The sequence below is a fragment of the Drosophila bipectinata genome, chromosome XR, assembly GCF_030179905.1.
Source record: "Drosophila bipectinata strain 14024-0381.07 chromosome XR, DbipHiC1v2, whole genome shotgun sequence".
NCBI lineage: Eukaryota > Metazoa > Arthropoda > Insecta > Diptera > Drosophilidae > Drosophila > Drosophila bipectinata.
The window spans coordinates 20,805,205-20,821,967 of record NC_091735.1 but is presented as its reverse complement, the minus strand read 5'-3'; the positions used below and the strand labels follow the sequence as shown (position 1 = coordinate 20,821,967).

General features: G+C 35.6%; 1 protein-coding gene across 6 annotated transcripts in view; it reads right to left on the bottom strand.

Moving 5' to 3' along the window:
• mamo (maternal gene required for meiosis) overlaps nucleotides 1-16,763 on the bottom strand; it is a 148,276-nt gene that overhangs the window by 101,483 nt on the left and 30,030 nt on the right. The window contains exons 1-2 of one of the 6 annotated variants that reach the window (XM_070283128.1): nucleotides 4,489-4,516; nucleotides 3,581-3,894 (exon numbers count right to left, since the gene is read on the bottom strand). The exons of 3 other annotated variants lie outside the window; for them this stretch is intronic. The gene's annotated coding sequence lies outside the window, so the exon portion shown is untranslated. Of the gene's footprint in view, nucleotides 1-3,580; nucleotides 3,895-4,020; nucleotides 4,217-4,488; nucleotides 4,517-16,763 lie in introns of those variants that run through there. 2 more of the 6 variants (XM_070283129.1, XM_043212897.2) reach the window with 2 other exon arrangements.

Sequence of the window (16,763 nt, the reverse complement as noted above, 5' to 3'; positions counted from 1 at the left end):
CCTGTTGCTGTTGTCGTTTGTTTCTGGCATTGTAGTTGCATTGTTGTTGTTTTCTATGAGGGGTGTGTTGTTGTTGTTGCTAGTTGTTTGTCGGCTGTGGGCTGATGAAAAGCTTTTTTGCCGCTCGCCGCAATTCGTTGCGCTGCATTAAGCAGAAAAAAAAATAAAAATAAACAAAATAAAAAAAAAATGGAAAAAAAATAGGTCTGGGTTTACAAAAAAAAAATTAGAAAATAAAATAAAACACTGATCTAGTTTCAAAAAGGTTTGTATTTTTATGTTGGTATTAAAAAAAATAATACATAAAAAAAATAACCAAAAATTTAAGAAAAATAGGTCTGGGTTTCTAAAAAAAATTATAAAGTAAAACACTGATCTAGTTTCAGAGAGGTAAGTATTTTTATGTGTATTTTTATATTTTCATTTTTATATTTGTATTTTTTATTTTAATATTAATTAATACTTTACGGAATTAAAGGATCTAATTCTACATAGATCCCATTAGAATAGAATTTCTATAATATTTAAATAAAATAAAATGAATAAAAATACTTTAATAAAAAATAAAAATAATCAGAAATTCTACAAATATTTTAAATAAAATAAATAAACTTATACAAAGCCTTCCCTACAAAATCAGCTTCATAGAGACACCAATATCCAAGCTTTTTATATTTTAGTTCTTTATTATTATCCCCTATAGTTTAATATATTTATTTTTCCATAAAATTGTTATATAACAGCCCTATAAAGACAACGCTATAAAGGTTTGCTTTGCTTTATTAACGCTATAAAATAATCTTTCTAAAAAAAAATATAAAATGTAGCTATATGTTTAGTAAACTCTATAACTCTGTCTTTATCTAAGCTTTCTATAATCTGAAACTCTTCCCTAAAAGCAGACTACAATAATTGCGTTCTGCTGCAGCCTGAATTGGAAATAAAGACCATGCAATTTTAAATAAAAAAATAATAATAATAATAAAAAAAATAAATAGTATTAAAAACGAAAAATAAGAAAATCAGAATCATACAAAAAAAACAGATTCAACAATTTCAGTTTTGAGAATACATATCTTTGATACCCCTTAATAATATGTATAAGGTATATCTCAAGGCATTGGCATTGGAATTGGTAAAAAAAATGAATTAAAATAATAAATAAAATCAGATTATAACGTCATCTAGTTCCAAATCTCCGTATACAGAAGGGTTTGTATTAAATTTCATTAAAGTATTTAATAAAAATAACAGAAAATAAAATAAATAAAAATAAAAACAGAAATAAATGAGGAGCCAGATGTGGTGTGTTCGACGACACAACTGCTTCTGATTGAACTCAGAGACGTTCGGTACAAGGAAAACTCCTGTCAAGGAAAAATATCCTAAAGCGATAAAAAACCCAGGGCTTTATTTAGTGACAAGGGATTTTGGCGTCTCTCTCTCTCAGTCTAAGAAAACGGTCACACTCCAAAAGGCTTTGAAAAGCCGTTAAGTTTGAATGTCATTATGTGGTTATGTAAAGGGTCACACTGTTTTTTAATTTGATTTAGGGACTTTTTTCAAAGGAAAAATAGTAATATAATAAGAATAAAGTTAAAAAAGAATTCTTAATTATTTCTTTAAAAAAAAAACCTAAAAATCAAGCTCGAATAATAAAATAATTAAGAAGCAATAGAAACGCAGCAACAGCAGCAGAGACCGCCGGCCGCAGCAGAGCCGGAATAGCATTCACCTGGCTTATCACACACGCATGCCCTGCCCTTGGACCGTCTCCGCCCTCCCCCTCCCCACTGCACCCAATATCACCCAATACCGCCCACACGAGCGCACTTTGAGTTCGCTTATCAGCTTGCAAAAAAAAAAAAAAAACTTCCAACTTCGGCATCTGCCGGCAGAGAAGCCAGCAGTGACGGCAACTGAAGCAGCAACAGAAGCAGCGACTGAACAGCAGCGTTTATCGCCGACCGGGTACTTGCATATATGCAGTTCCAAACATTTACTTCCCGCCCTTCTGCCGGCCTTGGAGGCTTTTGTTTCTAATTGAAATTCTGGCATTTTTTCAATTTCTTTTCTAATTTTTGTTCGCATTTCTTTTTGGCTCGGTTTTACGGTACTTGGACTGATAATACACCAGCAAATGACTGATAAAGCCAAAGCCGGCAATAATAATAATTACAGTAACAGCAAAAACGGCAGAACAAGAATATACTACATATTCTTCGATGAGACAGTTCAAGGTAGTACTGGCACGACAGAAAGTCTGCCGCCCGAATTGTGGTTGCGAATTTTTTTGATTGCGATATCTCCGAAATATATTCGAGGGCTTTAAGATGTGTGATTATGTAGGTTTTTAAATAGAATAGGGAATAAGAAGTAAGAAATAGAACAAATGCCAGGAATCAAAAATAATAAGCTTTTAGGAACCTATTCAAAAAATATGTTTAATATTAAAAAGAATAGGTATTAAACTATAGTGTGGAAATAAAAATAAAACAAATAAGAATAAGAAATGGGTATGCTTTAAGATAAAGAACCTAAGTATCTATTTTAATTTTAAATTATAGGATTCAAGGAATACAATCTAAACTAATGTTCTCATCAGAATCTACATATATTATCTAATGTGAAAGTATGAGAAGACTGACTACACAAATGATCCTGTGAAGTATAGTCTACCTACATATATATTAAAGGAAGGAATTCAAGTTAATAACCATTTTTAATAATTTTTATAAAAAAATGAAAGTTAAAATGTTTAAAAATTGACTTTTAATTTATAAAATATGGTAGAAATATATAGAAAGCCACAGTTTGGCATTCAAAATTATAGGTTTATAATAAAATAAATAGCTTAAATAAGATACATATGTACATATTTAGTTACTTAAGTCTATAAAACCTACATATATTATTGAAAATTTAGTATTTTAAGCTAAACATAAAAAACTAGATTTTTAAAATAAAAAAAGTACCTTTATCTAATCATATATAATATCCTATATGCTTCGTCTATGTATGCTTCGTCTTTCTCCTATATTCTACAAATTTTCTACAAATACTATATCATACCTCCATATTCCTCTACCCTCGTAGGCACACACTGCGTATACTTGATAACATGAGAATATATTTTACTAAGATCTACATCAATGTATACTACTATAGAGCTACTATAATTTAAAAAAATCACAAAATTATCTGTCTAAAATAAAAAGCCTTTCTAAAGCTGGATAATAGCACTAATATTACCCTAAATACTTAACTACCAACATAGCTTAGTTAGCAACAAGTACTGCCTAACTATTATATTTTTGTATTAAATATATGATATTCTATTTATAAAAACAAAAAAAAAAGAAAACAGAAAAAAACCCCTTCGATAATAACCCGTTATAAACCCCCAGGAAGAATATGCCCACCCTGCGTATACTTGATACACGCACATACACCAAGAATATCAAGTATACGTCATGTGGGCCACTGCTGATGTTGAAAATATTCCATCCGATTTTGGGACAGATCAGGTTGCGATGAGAAGATTGGCTTAGATTGGGGGATTGGGGGCGTGGGGACTCACCCTGATTGCTTATGCAGCAGGCAGCGGCAAGAGGAGACCGAAAGAAAACAAACGAAAGAGATAAAGAGATAAACTGAGACACCGACACAGCCGAAAATCCGTCTCTCTCTCTCTTTCTCTCTCTCGTTGATTATTTCTATTATTTTTCTATTAATTATTTTTCACTTTTCCTTTTTATTCGGCGGGGGGGGGGGAAGATTCGATGTTGGGTAGCGGGCGGACAGACAATTTTTGATGCATTTGGATGGCCCTTTCAAACTTCCTTGAACCTGCAGTATGCGTTATGCATTCATTTCCAACATGGCGTTCATTTTCTTTTCCGCACAAATCACCGAAAAAAAAATAATGGTTATAGTTATACTTTTTTTTTTTTTTTTAATATATTACACAAAAAAAATAATTATAATTAGGAGGGAATTATGAAGGCAAACGGCACGAACTGCAAAGGAATTTCTGCCTTTGAACACGTAGACTCGACGCAGACGACGCAACGCGATGACGACGCGACAGCGCAGCAGCGAAGGCACCAGGCAGCAGGCAGCGGCGTCGGCAGAAAACGCGTGCAGCCTTGAGAAGATCGCGATTGCGACTAAAGCTGGGCCGTTCAAACACGCGCGCGCACGCCCAGGAAGGAAGCGAACAAAAAAAAAAAAAACAGAAAAAAAGGCTCCACGCTTTTCTATGTCACTGGCTGATGTTGCTGCCTCTGCTGCTTCTAATGCTCTGCTGTGGCAGCAGTGGCAGTTGCAGTTGCAGTTGCAATTTCAGTTGCTGTGAAGAAACACGCGACGACGCACACAAAACTAACTATCGGCGGCTGTTGTAAAATGGCAACTGAAACCGCAGCAGCAGGCGAAATGGAAACGAGTAACGGATAGAGCAGAAAGACACAAAAAAATCGCACACACTCACGTCCACTCCCTCGGCACTGCACCGACAAACTAAATAAAATAAAATTGGCGATGGGCAGCGGCGACGACAAACGGCGTACCGCAAACGGCAAACGCAGCTGCAGCTGGCTAGTTCTCGCCAGAGATGCACAAAAAATCACTGAAGCTGTGGCGGGGGGTGGGTCATATGGCGGGTTTCTTTTTGGGTAACAAGGAAATAAGCTAAGAAAATTAAATGTTTAGGTAGTATTTATGATTCTATGATCTGAAGTTCCCCTGCCCTAAAAAATATGCAATAGTTTTTGAAATTCCCTCAAAACCCTTTAAAATTTTAATTTTTCAAAAGCTAGTACTAGTACTAGTTCTAAAAATTATTTCTTAATCTCAAAAGAATTCATTATTTGTAAACTTAATTTTATTTTAAAAACTTTTTATTTTAAAAACTTTTTTCATTTATTTGTATGATCTTCTAATGATCTAATCTAGCTTTTTTTTTAGCCATTTTCCGCCAGCCACGATTCTAACATTCTTTTTGCAAGCATTTCACTTTTCACTTGCATTCGCAGTCTACTGAGATGAAGGAACGAGCGAGCTGGCGAAAGGTAAGAGAGGGATGACGTGATATTGGTAGAGAGACAGCCAGCTGGCGAACTAGCGAGAGAACGAGCGCGGAGAGAGGTGGCACTTTGCTGCCACGCTTCGTCAGCTACAAAGCGTTCGTCGTTTGTCGTGTGTGCGGAAGTGCAGAGCTTGGCGATGGCGATGTCGAATGTCGATGGCGTTGGCGGTGGCGGTGGCGTTGGCGTCGGCGTCGACCGCATCGGCGGAACGCAACGGCGTAAGTGCAAGGCCACACGCGTGCGAAAGAGAGCAAGAGGGAGAGGGAGATGGAGCGTGAATTTGTATTTAACTAAGTTCTATTTTTTTTTTTCCCCCCCTTTAGGTTATTTCTTTCACTGTAAGTGTGAGTGTAGGTGAGCGACTGGCAAAGTGTAACTGTAACTGATCGCGTTAGATGTGCGGAGAGCGCGTGTTCTTCCTCTTACATTCTTGAAATATGGTTTTTTTTTAGGTTATTATTTTTATATATTAATTAAATTTTTATTATTACAATATATGATACATATCTATAATTAATAGTATTTCCCTTTTCTAGTAATCACTTTCATATTCTAATTTCTTTCTGTGCATGCGCGTGCCCTTGAAAACTTAACCCAAGGCAGCTGCTGCCAGCGCCCTCCCCCTTCTCTCTTGCTCGCTTAGCTCTCCCCTAGATTAGCCATACCCCCCGCCCTCCCCCTGGCACTTTCAAACTGTTTGCTGGCAAACAAAAGAAAGTGCACAAATTGTTGAAATTTTCTTCGCGAAATCAGCAACAAACGAATTCGAACTCGCACGTACTAAATGTTGCTAAGAGCCAATGGCCACAGTTTTCATTGCCAAGCACACAGTTTTTCATCTTTTTTTGTGTGCCTCTAAGACGCTATTTTTCGCCGAATTGCGCAAAAAGAACAAAAATAAATTTTGGGCCAAAAACAAAATCACAAGGTAAGGAAAGAGACAGATTACACGGAAAAGGGAAACGCAGGAAGTGGATGAGAGCAAAATGGTAGCAGAAGAATAAGATGGCGGATGATGAGTTACGAAGAGGAAGGAAGGAGGAAGAAATAACGTTAGGTTTTGGTTGAAAGGGAAACGAAGGTAGACGTTGAAAGAAAAATGGAAGGCGACGAGTAAGATGGCGGGAGATCAGTAAATAACGTTAGTTTTTGGGGAAAAGGGAAACAAAGAAGATGAGAGCAAGATGGTAGGCGACCAAAAAAATGGAGGATCATGAGTAAATAACGGTAGTTGTTGATGAAAATATTCCTTTGAGCGAAATTCGATATTTTTTATGGGGAAAGATAAGGAACTTTTAGATAAAATAGGACATTTCGAAAACATCAGAAATATTACATTTAAACTACACATTCCAGAAACATTTCAATAAAATATTCACATTTTTCTGAATATTATCTTAAACTACTCTTTTTAAATACGATCTGTCTTAATTGACTTTTCCTTGATCGAGAAATAGAAAAGAGATATCTCAACGTCATGCTACATATCGATGTATCGATGTCTGTGTAGATCGGAGTACAGAGATGCAAAGATAAATATATATTTACATACATACTCATATACATATATGTACATATACACATGTATGTACATACAATGGTCTATTTGTTTATTTTATGTGCGCACGCTGCCAATTGCGAGAAAAAAAAAAAAACAATTTTCAATGTTCAAGGTCACGCGGCGAATGCACTTAAAACAATAACAAAAGACCCAAACAACAAAAAAATTAAATTAAAAAAAAAAATAAAGGGAAAAAAAAGAAATAAAAATAACAAACAGTCAGTCATTCGGACAGAAACATACGCAAAATGTTCGAATTGTACAAATTGGAAAAACTAGTGCAGGAAAAACCAAATGTATAGACTTTCCCATAATGTACCATAGTAGGGACTCGCTAAGATCGATTTTAATAGAAACTAATAGAAAATGATCTCTTACTAAAACCTAAAAGTATTGAAATATTTTATAATGTTGGGTGAAACTTTAGGTAACTTGGTGACTAATGAGGTTTCTTTTGGGGAAGGGATTATCCAAATTCAGTTCAAGTCAAGTTCTTCTAACATCATCGATCTATTTAACGATCTTTTCTTGAAAAACATCGATTCTTACAAGATATCATCATGAAAAATATTAAAATATTAAATATTAAAATCATACGATGGATCTTTGAAAAACATCAGAAAAAATCGATACTCACAGAAATATAATCAAAAAGAGCCCGAAGCCCTATGCATTAAATTCTATATTAACCAATTTATTAAAATTTTCATAAAATCCTTGACATCTTTAATATTTTTTATAAAATCCATGCAACAAATACACATAATATTTACTGTACTCTATATTCGAATATATATTTTCTTCGATGTGCATACATATGTTTGTATAACTGTATGTGTGAATGTAACAATTTGCGCTCGTCAATTGCAAACGCGTCGCCGCCAACGCCAACGTCAACTGCGGCAGTGGCAGTGGCCGAGGCAGCAGCAGCAGAGCCCCATCGCAGCCATTGAATTTTCACTGTCAAGGTCGAGCGTTGTTCTGATGCGCAACGCAATGCGCAATGCGATCGCTTTGCCCCACCGAGCGAGAGGGGGAGAGAGCGTGAAAAGTGCGGAGAAGAAAAACGAAAAAAAAAAAAATGCCAGAGTGCGAACGAAAACGAGAACACGAATGGAGAGTGCACACGACGCTGTCTCTGCTTCTTCCTTGGGTGTACGATGGGTTGGATGCAAGGGGGCTTGCAAGGAGGGGATACAGTGGGGAGAAAAATATAACAGATCTTGTTTAATATTTGAATAGAATTTTTCTAAAAACCTATTTATATAAATTAATAAAATACAACATGTTTAAAAAATAAATATTTTTTTAAATTTTTATTTTATTTTGTTTTGTTCTGTCACAGTGGGTCTATAATTGATTCCACTGTGCTGGTGTGTGTGGGCGCTATGGCGGAAACGATATGCGACTTATGTAATGCGACAATCGCAACAAAAACAACAACAAAGTAAAGGCGACGCGTTGGCAGCGTCAAATGCATGTACGCACACGTTTCGTTTCGCCCTTCGCAGGCCCCCCGTTATCAGCACAGTGTCGTAGGTCGCAGGGAAAGGCAAAAGAACAAAGAGGGTTGCAGGGGTTACCCCACAAAGAATTGGCAAAAAAAAAGACTAATAGTTTATTGAAAAATGTAATAATTTTAAACTGCTAGTCCTTTGATGTAATCCCCCCCGTTACTCCTTGTTATCCCCACCCTTCTCTTCCTAGTTGTTGTTGTCGGCGAACGCTTTCATATCGCTTGGCTTGGCGTCTGTTTCCCAGTGTGTACACACTTATTCTATTTTTTTTTTTTGCCTTTTGCGCCTTTTGTGCTTTTTGCATGTTTTCCTATCGCATTTGTTTTCTCAAGTTCGCGCTCGGCTCTTGTGCAATTTGTCATAATACTGCCCCCGCCGCCGCCACCCTCATTCCCATCATTTGAGCCCCGCTGTAATCTCCTCACCCTCACCCTAACCCACACCCACACACGCTGCGTATGCGTAATATTTCAAGAGAGTGAAGTGCAAAAAAATTGCAGCGTTTTGTCAGCGGTAAACGTAAACAAAAACAAGCCGCCGCCAAATGCACTTTTGGCCATAAATCAGCGGAAGAGAATGGCAGAGCATTCGGAGCACAGCGGCATGGGGCAGACTGGCGGGCGCCACGCCCACCAACTGGTCCAAAATGAAGACATAATTTGACATAAGCGGTGTTAAAGTTCACCAACAAAAATCTCAAACAAATCTCCCAAAAAAAAAAAAGGAAAAAAAATCGAAATAGTGGACGAGAAAAAAAAAAGAAATAATGACGAGAGGAAGACCCACCGACTGATTGACGACGCCTTTGAGGACGGGCGGCTTCTTTTGGTGATAATGTCAAAGGCAGCCAGCCACGCCCATAAGCCTAGCCGGCCCCTCCTTTGGCACGCCCCTGCCCCAAGCCAACAATCCGCCCCCCGCCCAGATGCCCCAAACCATCCATCCCACAAGAGCGTAGAACCGAAATGCAGCAGCAAATGCAGTTCCTGTCAAAGCTGCGATTAATCTCACTCAGAGAGCCGCTGAAAAAGGGGCATGCAGCAGAAAGTGCAACAGCAGCCGCGGCAGCTCTACAAACTGCAGGACAGTGGAAGGAGAACAACGAGAAAGTCAATAAATTATTTTAGAAAATTTTGACTTAAATTAAAAAAATTTTTAATTTGCTAACTCAATATAATTTTTAATATACGAAGTATTTTCCATTATGAAAACTTTTCAATTCATTGTAAAAATATACATACTTTTTTAATATTTGGAATAAGTGATAGCTTTTCGGACAAATTTGTCAATAAATTTGAATCATAGGACAGTAATATTTATTAAAAAAAGTTAGGTTAACATTAAACAATCTAAATATATGTTGCAAAAAATATTTGATCTAAAACGGTATAAAATATAATATATTTTATATTTCTAAATATAATTAGATACCCAAAACTCATTTCAAGAAAAACTTCTAAGCCCTTAAACGAAATTCTCCTTTAAAACACTTTTCAACCCACTGTATCCTTGGCGCTCATAATTGAGATATGAACTTGGCAATATTTCATAAAAAGAAAATGTATACAAAAAACGAGCAAGTCAAAAAAAAAATTCAGTGAGGAGGAAAAAAGCCAAGAGGACTGACCAGACCAGAGACCAAAAACCGGCCAAGGACCGACCGTCGAAGATCGCAGCTTGTTCGTCTAGAAATAACTTAATTGTCACTCAATTACTCAGTTTTCAGCTAAAAGCATTCATTGCTCTGGCTTAACGTCAAATTGGCCAAAAGGGGGTCTTGAGGGTGTGGGGGGACACAAGAAGAAGAGCTAGTCCAACGAAGACATGGGAGAGCTGCAGAAGATTTGCAGAAGAAAGAGCCGAAGCCTAGGCGTGAATAATAGTTGCCAAGACGCGTCTTCTCCACGGGGCCGCGGCCGGTGAATGAAAATTGATGAGTTGCGACAGTTTTTGGCCAAAGGGCAAAATCATCCAAGAAAAAAAAGTTTAAAAAAAATAAGAATAAAATCTACCTTTTAAAATATGAACTTTTTAATGCTCTGATGGGGTTCTTTTTATTTTGAATATATCTGTAGTCAATATTTAAATATAAAGATTAAAAGATGTAGATTCAAGTACCGGGTAAGAATAGCTTAAGGAAAATATGAGAAATTTATTGAATTTTATGGGGAGTTTGAAATAAATTATTTTATAAAACTTTTTCCTTGAATATAAATTCTAATATAGTCTTTAATATTTATTCCTACAAGTACCGGGTATGAATATATATTTCCTAAAGCTAATCTGCATGGCTTATCATCTTGAATTTTTAACATTAGATTATTATATACGATTTAATAGGACTTTCCCCCAAAGGACTTGAATATTTATTCTCTCCAGTACCGGGTATAAAAATTTATTCTTTTTATGAAAAATATTTAAAACGATATATTATATATTATTTAATAGAACTTTTTCCTTAGAATATCTTCAATATTTATTCTTACAAGTACCAAGTATAAATATCTCTATTTCTTTATAAATCTTTTGAGTTAAAACCTCCCAATTCCCTGAATCCACCTTTCTAGTCTCCAAACCCTATTCTATAATTTGCAATACCCTTTCAAAAAGGTTATACAAAAAATGCCAGAAAAAAACATCGAAAAAACGGGGCTCGGCCTGGAAAGGAACCTTTCCTTGAGAAAAAAAAAATATGAAAGAAAAAAAATGGACAAACTACTTTGTCATGGTCTCTTCGGGGGATTGGCCATCTCAATGCAACTATCAATCAAATAGCTCGTGTGGGTGACCGTCAATCGTTGGTTTCTTCTTTTTTTTGCAGGCTGGCCTTTGGAAAGGTCAGCCCTGATTGACATAAATGGATGCATTCATTTTGATTGGAGGACTCACGATGATTGAACTTTGCTAATGAGCTTCATTGACCCCAGGGGAGTAATCACTTTCCGAAAGAGGATTTCTTTGGGAATTTAATTATGTTTTGAAAATAGCCTTGATTGACGGATTGATGGGCACTAACTATGGTTTGCTTAGCTGGATGATTGAGTGATTGATGGAAAAATAAGAGATTTTATTGGCAAAGTTCTTAATATTTTAAATGAAATAAAAGCTTCTCTTGATTGATGCCGTTTTTAGTGACCATTTTAGTGGAAAATCTTCTATGAATGCGAGTCCTCCAGCCACAGCCTCAGCCTCATCCACCCACAGGCTTGCTGCCATAAATCCTAATCAAAACTAAGCGCAAACAAGCTCAACTCACAAGAGTGCTACAAAATCATAAAAAAAAAAAGAAAAAATGTTAAAAGAAGCCTTGGGTTTTGGGTTTTCAAGGCACCTCGCTGGAACGTGCATCTATAAATCCATTAATGCCATTTACCGCATAAACATAAAGTAAAGCCCGTCCTCTTGCTCCTCCTCCCGTCGACTATCACTATGACTATGACTATCATAGTAATGATGACCATCATTATGATGATGCTGCAGACTTTTTGGGGCATCAACACCAAAGGCAAAATACAAAAAAAAAGGAAGAAAATTCGCAGATCCCAGAAGAGATCCCAGATCCCTCCTGTATAGTTGCAACTTCTCCCAACCTCGAAGCAATTGCTCCATAAAGTAAAACTAAATTGCTCAATAATTTTGTCCACATTTGATTATGTCTTCTGCAGAGGGGGTGGCGGGGGGAGAGGACATCTAGCTAGATGGGTCTTGAGACAGTGAAAAAAATAGGGGAGTTATTGGAGGTTTTTTTTGAGATTTTAAGAGAGTTTATCTTAGTTTTCATGAGAATATGCTTAGTTTTTAGTTTGGTTTTTATACCCTTGCAGAGGGTATTATAATTTTGGTCAAAAGTGTGCAACGCAGTGAAGGAGACACCTCCGACCCTATAAAGTATATATATTCTTGATCAGGATCACTTCCTGAGTTGATATGAGCATGTCCGTCTGTCCGTCTGTCCGTCTGTCCGTCTGTCTGTCCGTCTGTCTGTCCGTCTGTCAGTTTCTACGCAAACTAGTCTCTCAGTTTTAAAGCTATCGACTTGAAACTTTGCACACACCCTTCTTTCCATTGCACGCAGTATATAAGTCGGAACGACCGGGATCGGCCGACTATATTCTATAGCTGCCATATAACTGATTGATCGGAAATGGTATAACTTTGGTGTTTTTAGAGTTAGAGAGATCAAATTTTACATGAGCGCTATTTTTGGCAAAATTATTCGACATGCCAAATTTCGTAAGGATCGGCCGACTATATCCTATAGCTGCCATATAACTGAACGATCGGAAATGACCCAACTTTCGTGTTTTTGAAGATAGAAAGCTGGAACTTAGTACTGATTATATTTTTGGTCAGATCATCCGACCTACCAAATTTTACAACGAACGGCCGACTATATCTTATAGCTACCATATAACTGAACGATCGGAAATGGTTTTTGGTAGAAATACCAACTATCGTATTTTTGAAGATAGAAGTTTGGGACTTTTGTTAGATTTTTTATTTTAGTTAATTAGTTTTATTATGATGTAATCATAAGGATCGGCCAACTATATCCGATGTTTGCGAAATATATCCGGTTTTAACTGCAAGGGTATATAAACTTCGGCTCCGCCCGAAGTTAGCTTTCCTTTCTTGTTATGTTTTTATATTTATTAAAATTTTTAAAAATTATAAAACCCTAAAGATTTATATTTTTAGGCCATTTTTTCATAAAAAGACTTTCAAATCTTCAAGCTTTTCTTTCTAAACTCTTTGGTTTGGAAGATATGTATAAGTATTTATTTTTATTTTTTTCTTTTACAGTGTACAGTGAACTCTCCCAGTTGGTAACCCTCTGTATACCCTCTACCCCTGCTGCCCCCTTTGTGGCCCCCTCGACGAATTGCAGTCACGATTGTGCGGGGCAGGCCAACACTAAATTCAAAACCCATAAAGACATCAAAGCAGGCAACGCGTGTAACAATTTGCCAGCCAACAAAACAACAACAACAAAAAACAAGGACAACAACTACAACAGCAGAAAAGGCTGCTGCATCAACAACAACAACAACAAGAAAACAAAACAACGACAAACGCAACAAAACGCAAATTAACAACATACACTCACAGTTTTTCAGATTCAGATATTCGGAGACGGGCCCAAAGGAGACCAAAGAGATGTTGGTACTACAAACAACAACAACAACAGCCACAACAACGATTGGTAACAAAAAAAAAGGCCAAGAAAAAGGCAAAAAAAAAGATACAAAACAACGCGACCTGGCCAAGGTATCCGCACCCGCACAAAGCCAACAACTCGAACAACAAACAACAACAAGATGCCAATAAGGAAACTGGTAATACCCTTTGGCCAATAAAACACATCTTTTGGTTGAAACTCAAAAGTGATTTTTTTCGGTTAGAGTTGGTAAGATTTTTGTATTTTTTTCATAAAAATAATCAATAAATAAAATTTAGAAATATATAATACATGTATGTACCTTTTTAAAATAAGGTACAATTTTCGAAGTAGGACATTGTATAGCAAAATATATACATTTTTATAGTAAAAGTATTTTTTTCATTACCATTTAGTAGTAATTGCAACTAAGTAGATTAAGACTTCATTTAAGCTTCTTTTTAAGGTTTATCTTTAAGGTATTTAAAGGTCCTTAGAGGTGAAGCTAATTTTGAGAACTTGTAATATTAATAAAAAATGTCTATGTAATGAAATAAAAAAGAGGACAATTAAGAATTTAATGTACAATTAACACCCTTCTTGAATTTAATATGAAATATCAATAAATTAATTTATTTTTGGCTATAGCCATAGTACTTCTTTTCAAAAGACCTCTTTTTAAGATCGTTCGCTAAGATCGGGAACAGAAAAGAAATATTGATTCTTTATTTTAGATATTATAAACTATTTATACATAATTTAAATATCAAATATCCACAAATATAAAGAAAAATTCTTTAAAAAACGATGTAAAAAAGATATAAGTTGTGTAATTTTACTCCAGCCAAACCAAACCAGTGACGATTTCCATCACCAAAGCATTGACGATCGAAAACCACCCACAACGGAAATCTAAAATCCAGACAGGTATGAGGGGCCATCGGAAAAAGAGACAGCCCGATGCCCCATAGAAAGAGAGGGAGGAAGGAAGGTAGTCACGATCGATGGCGGAGCTGAAATGCTCATTAAAAATGTAGAAAGCTCTCCCGATAGAGCCCCGGAGATGCAGCAGTATCGAACGATATACGAGAGTATATCTTCTACCGGATCGACCGAATCTCTCGAATCGTCCGGATTCCCCCGACCTGCCGCCGATCTGTCAGCGCTAATCGCCACGATCTTAATTTACAGGCAAACACAGGACAGGACTACCGGCGTACAAAAGAGACAGATATACATATAGCCTGAAAAAGAGATAGAGAGAGAGAGAGACGTAGAAAAGTAACTGCCAACTGATGCGATCTTGGCCAATTTGGCGAACGCAACTTTCGCTTTTGGCCTGCTAACGATCGTCAATCGACGGCAATTTATTATTATGCAGCGTTCGCTTGTTCGTATTTAATTCAATTAAAAGTCGGTTAGAAATCATGGTAATTATGTTGCCAGGAAAGCCAAAGAACAGCCAAGCGAACAGTCAAGCGAATGGCAAGTGTAATTTGTAATGATCATTAATCGACAGATTGGCAAGAGGAGTGTAGACCAGGGAGAGTACAGTCGTACAGATGGAGGCATAAATGTCAGTTACAAATCGTGATTGCTTAAACATCTATTAAAGTCTTTGTAAAAATTATTCAAATTCAATGAGAAATTTTTAGATACAGAAACTTTAGCATAAAACAACTAAAATATTTTAAATGTTTTAAATATCAATCAAACTATTTTTTAGGCCTTTTTTTTTAATTTTAAAGAAGAGCAACCATTTTTTAGTTTATAATTTGTTTAGCTAAAATTCAACTAAAAGGTATCAATATATTCTTATATTTTTTAGACGAAAACTTGACATAGACGAAACTTGACAAGAGGAGTACCGGGTATCATATAATTTCATGCCTAATTTAATATTGTTTTTTAATAATTATACAAGTTTATTTATTTTTATATCAAAACATATCCTACACATCTTATTACCAACAATTGTTTAGCTTAAATATGGGACTTAGAAACCCTTAAATTTATTAGGAAACGAAGCTTAAAGGACTTGAAAAGAGATCCAGGTATTATATAGTTTATAATACGTATTTTTATCCTTTTTTGTTTATTTTTCTTACAAAATATATCCTCAATATCATTAAAGTTTTCTCTAGCTATTTAATTCATATATCCTTACATTTATTGGGACAGAGTCCAAAGGAGTACCGGGTATTGTATACATTCTATCCTTACTCTCCTGCTCCATTTAGCCTACTCAATATTTTCTTTATTCTCCTTTTTTCATTTTTTTCTTATTGGTTATAAAAACTGATTATTTTTGTTGCAAAAAATGTTCCACCTATCTTATAACAAGCTATATATATCATAAAGTCAAAGACCCAAACTTTTTTCTATTTTTTTATTTTGCTACAATATTATTATTATTATATTAATTCGTTTTAATATCGTTTTAATTAATACTAATCTATTATTTAAGCCATCAATCAATTCATACTCTTTATAAAATACACCCCACAACCCAACAAATCTTATCACAAAAACTTTTCCAGCTAAAAACGAAGCTTGATTTGCAATCAAGATTGACTTGAACATCAAATTGCATTTAAGCCAAATCCATCACTTTTGGCCAGGTTTGGAAAAACTTAAAATATGACAAGAATTCAGCACACACACACACAACATACATGCACTGTGAAGAAAAAAAATGCAAAACAACCAGAGCAACAACTTTGACAACTTTGAACAACAACGCTTTCCGCTTTTTTTTTTGCCTTTTTTTTTGTTTCCTGCGATAACAAACAAGCAACAACAATTGTTTGCCGAGTGAGGCGTGTGTGGGCGCAATTTTCCATTGAATTATAATTTTTTTCTTCGCTTTTTTTTCTACGTTTTTTTTTTGCATTACAATTTTCCTTTTCAAAACTGCCATCTCTTTCACTCTTTTTTGTGGATTTTGGCTTGTCATAATTTTCATTACATGTTTTTTCTGCCATGTTTGTTGTTGTTGTTGTTGTTGTTGCCAAAGCCAACCTTAAAGCCTGATAAAGATCTTGGCATAGAGAGTGCGGGCTGTTCAACAATAACAACAAAAGCAACAACAACAAAAGCAAAAACAACAACATGCAACAACAGAAAATTGCAACAATCTGATAAAGACAACAACTGAGAAACTCAACCGAGAAACTCAATTGCGGTTTTGCATCGTCCCGACTGGGTCTACAACAACAACTACAACAAAAATCTATTTAAAAAAAAAACAGAAACAAATTTGCTAAAAAAAAAAATAATCTCCAGCTTTTGGTAGAAAAAGTGCGTGAGCTGCGACTTTTGAGAGACTCGTGGGTTGGGGTTTCCTTTGGGCTTTTGCTCCTTTGGCTTTGAGATAGTTTTGTCATTGACTGGCAGAATAATCAATAAAAAAATTATATGAAAATATATAGACATAC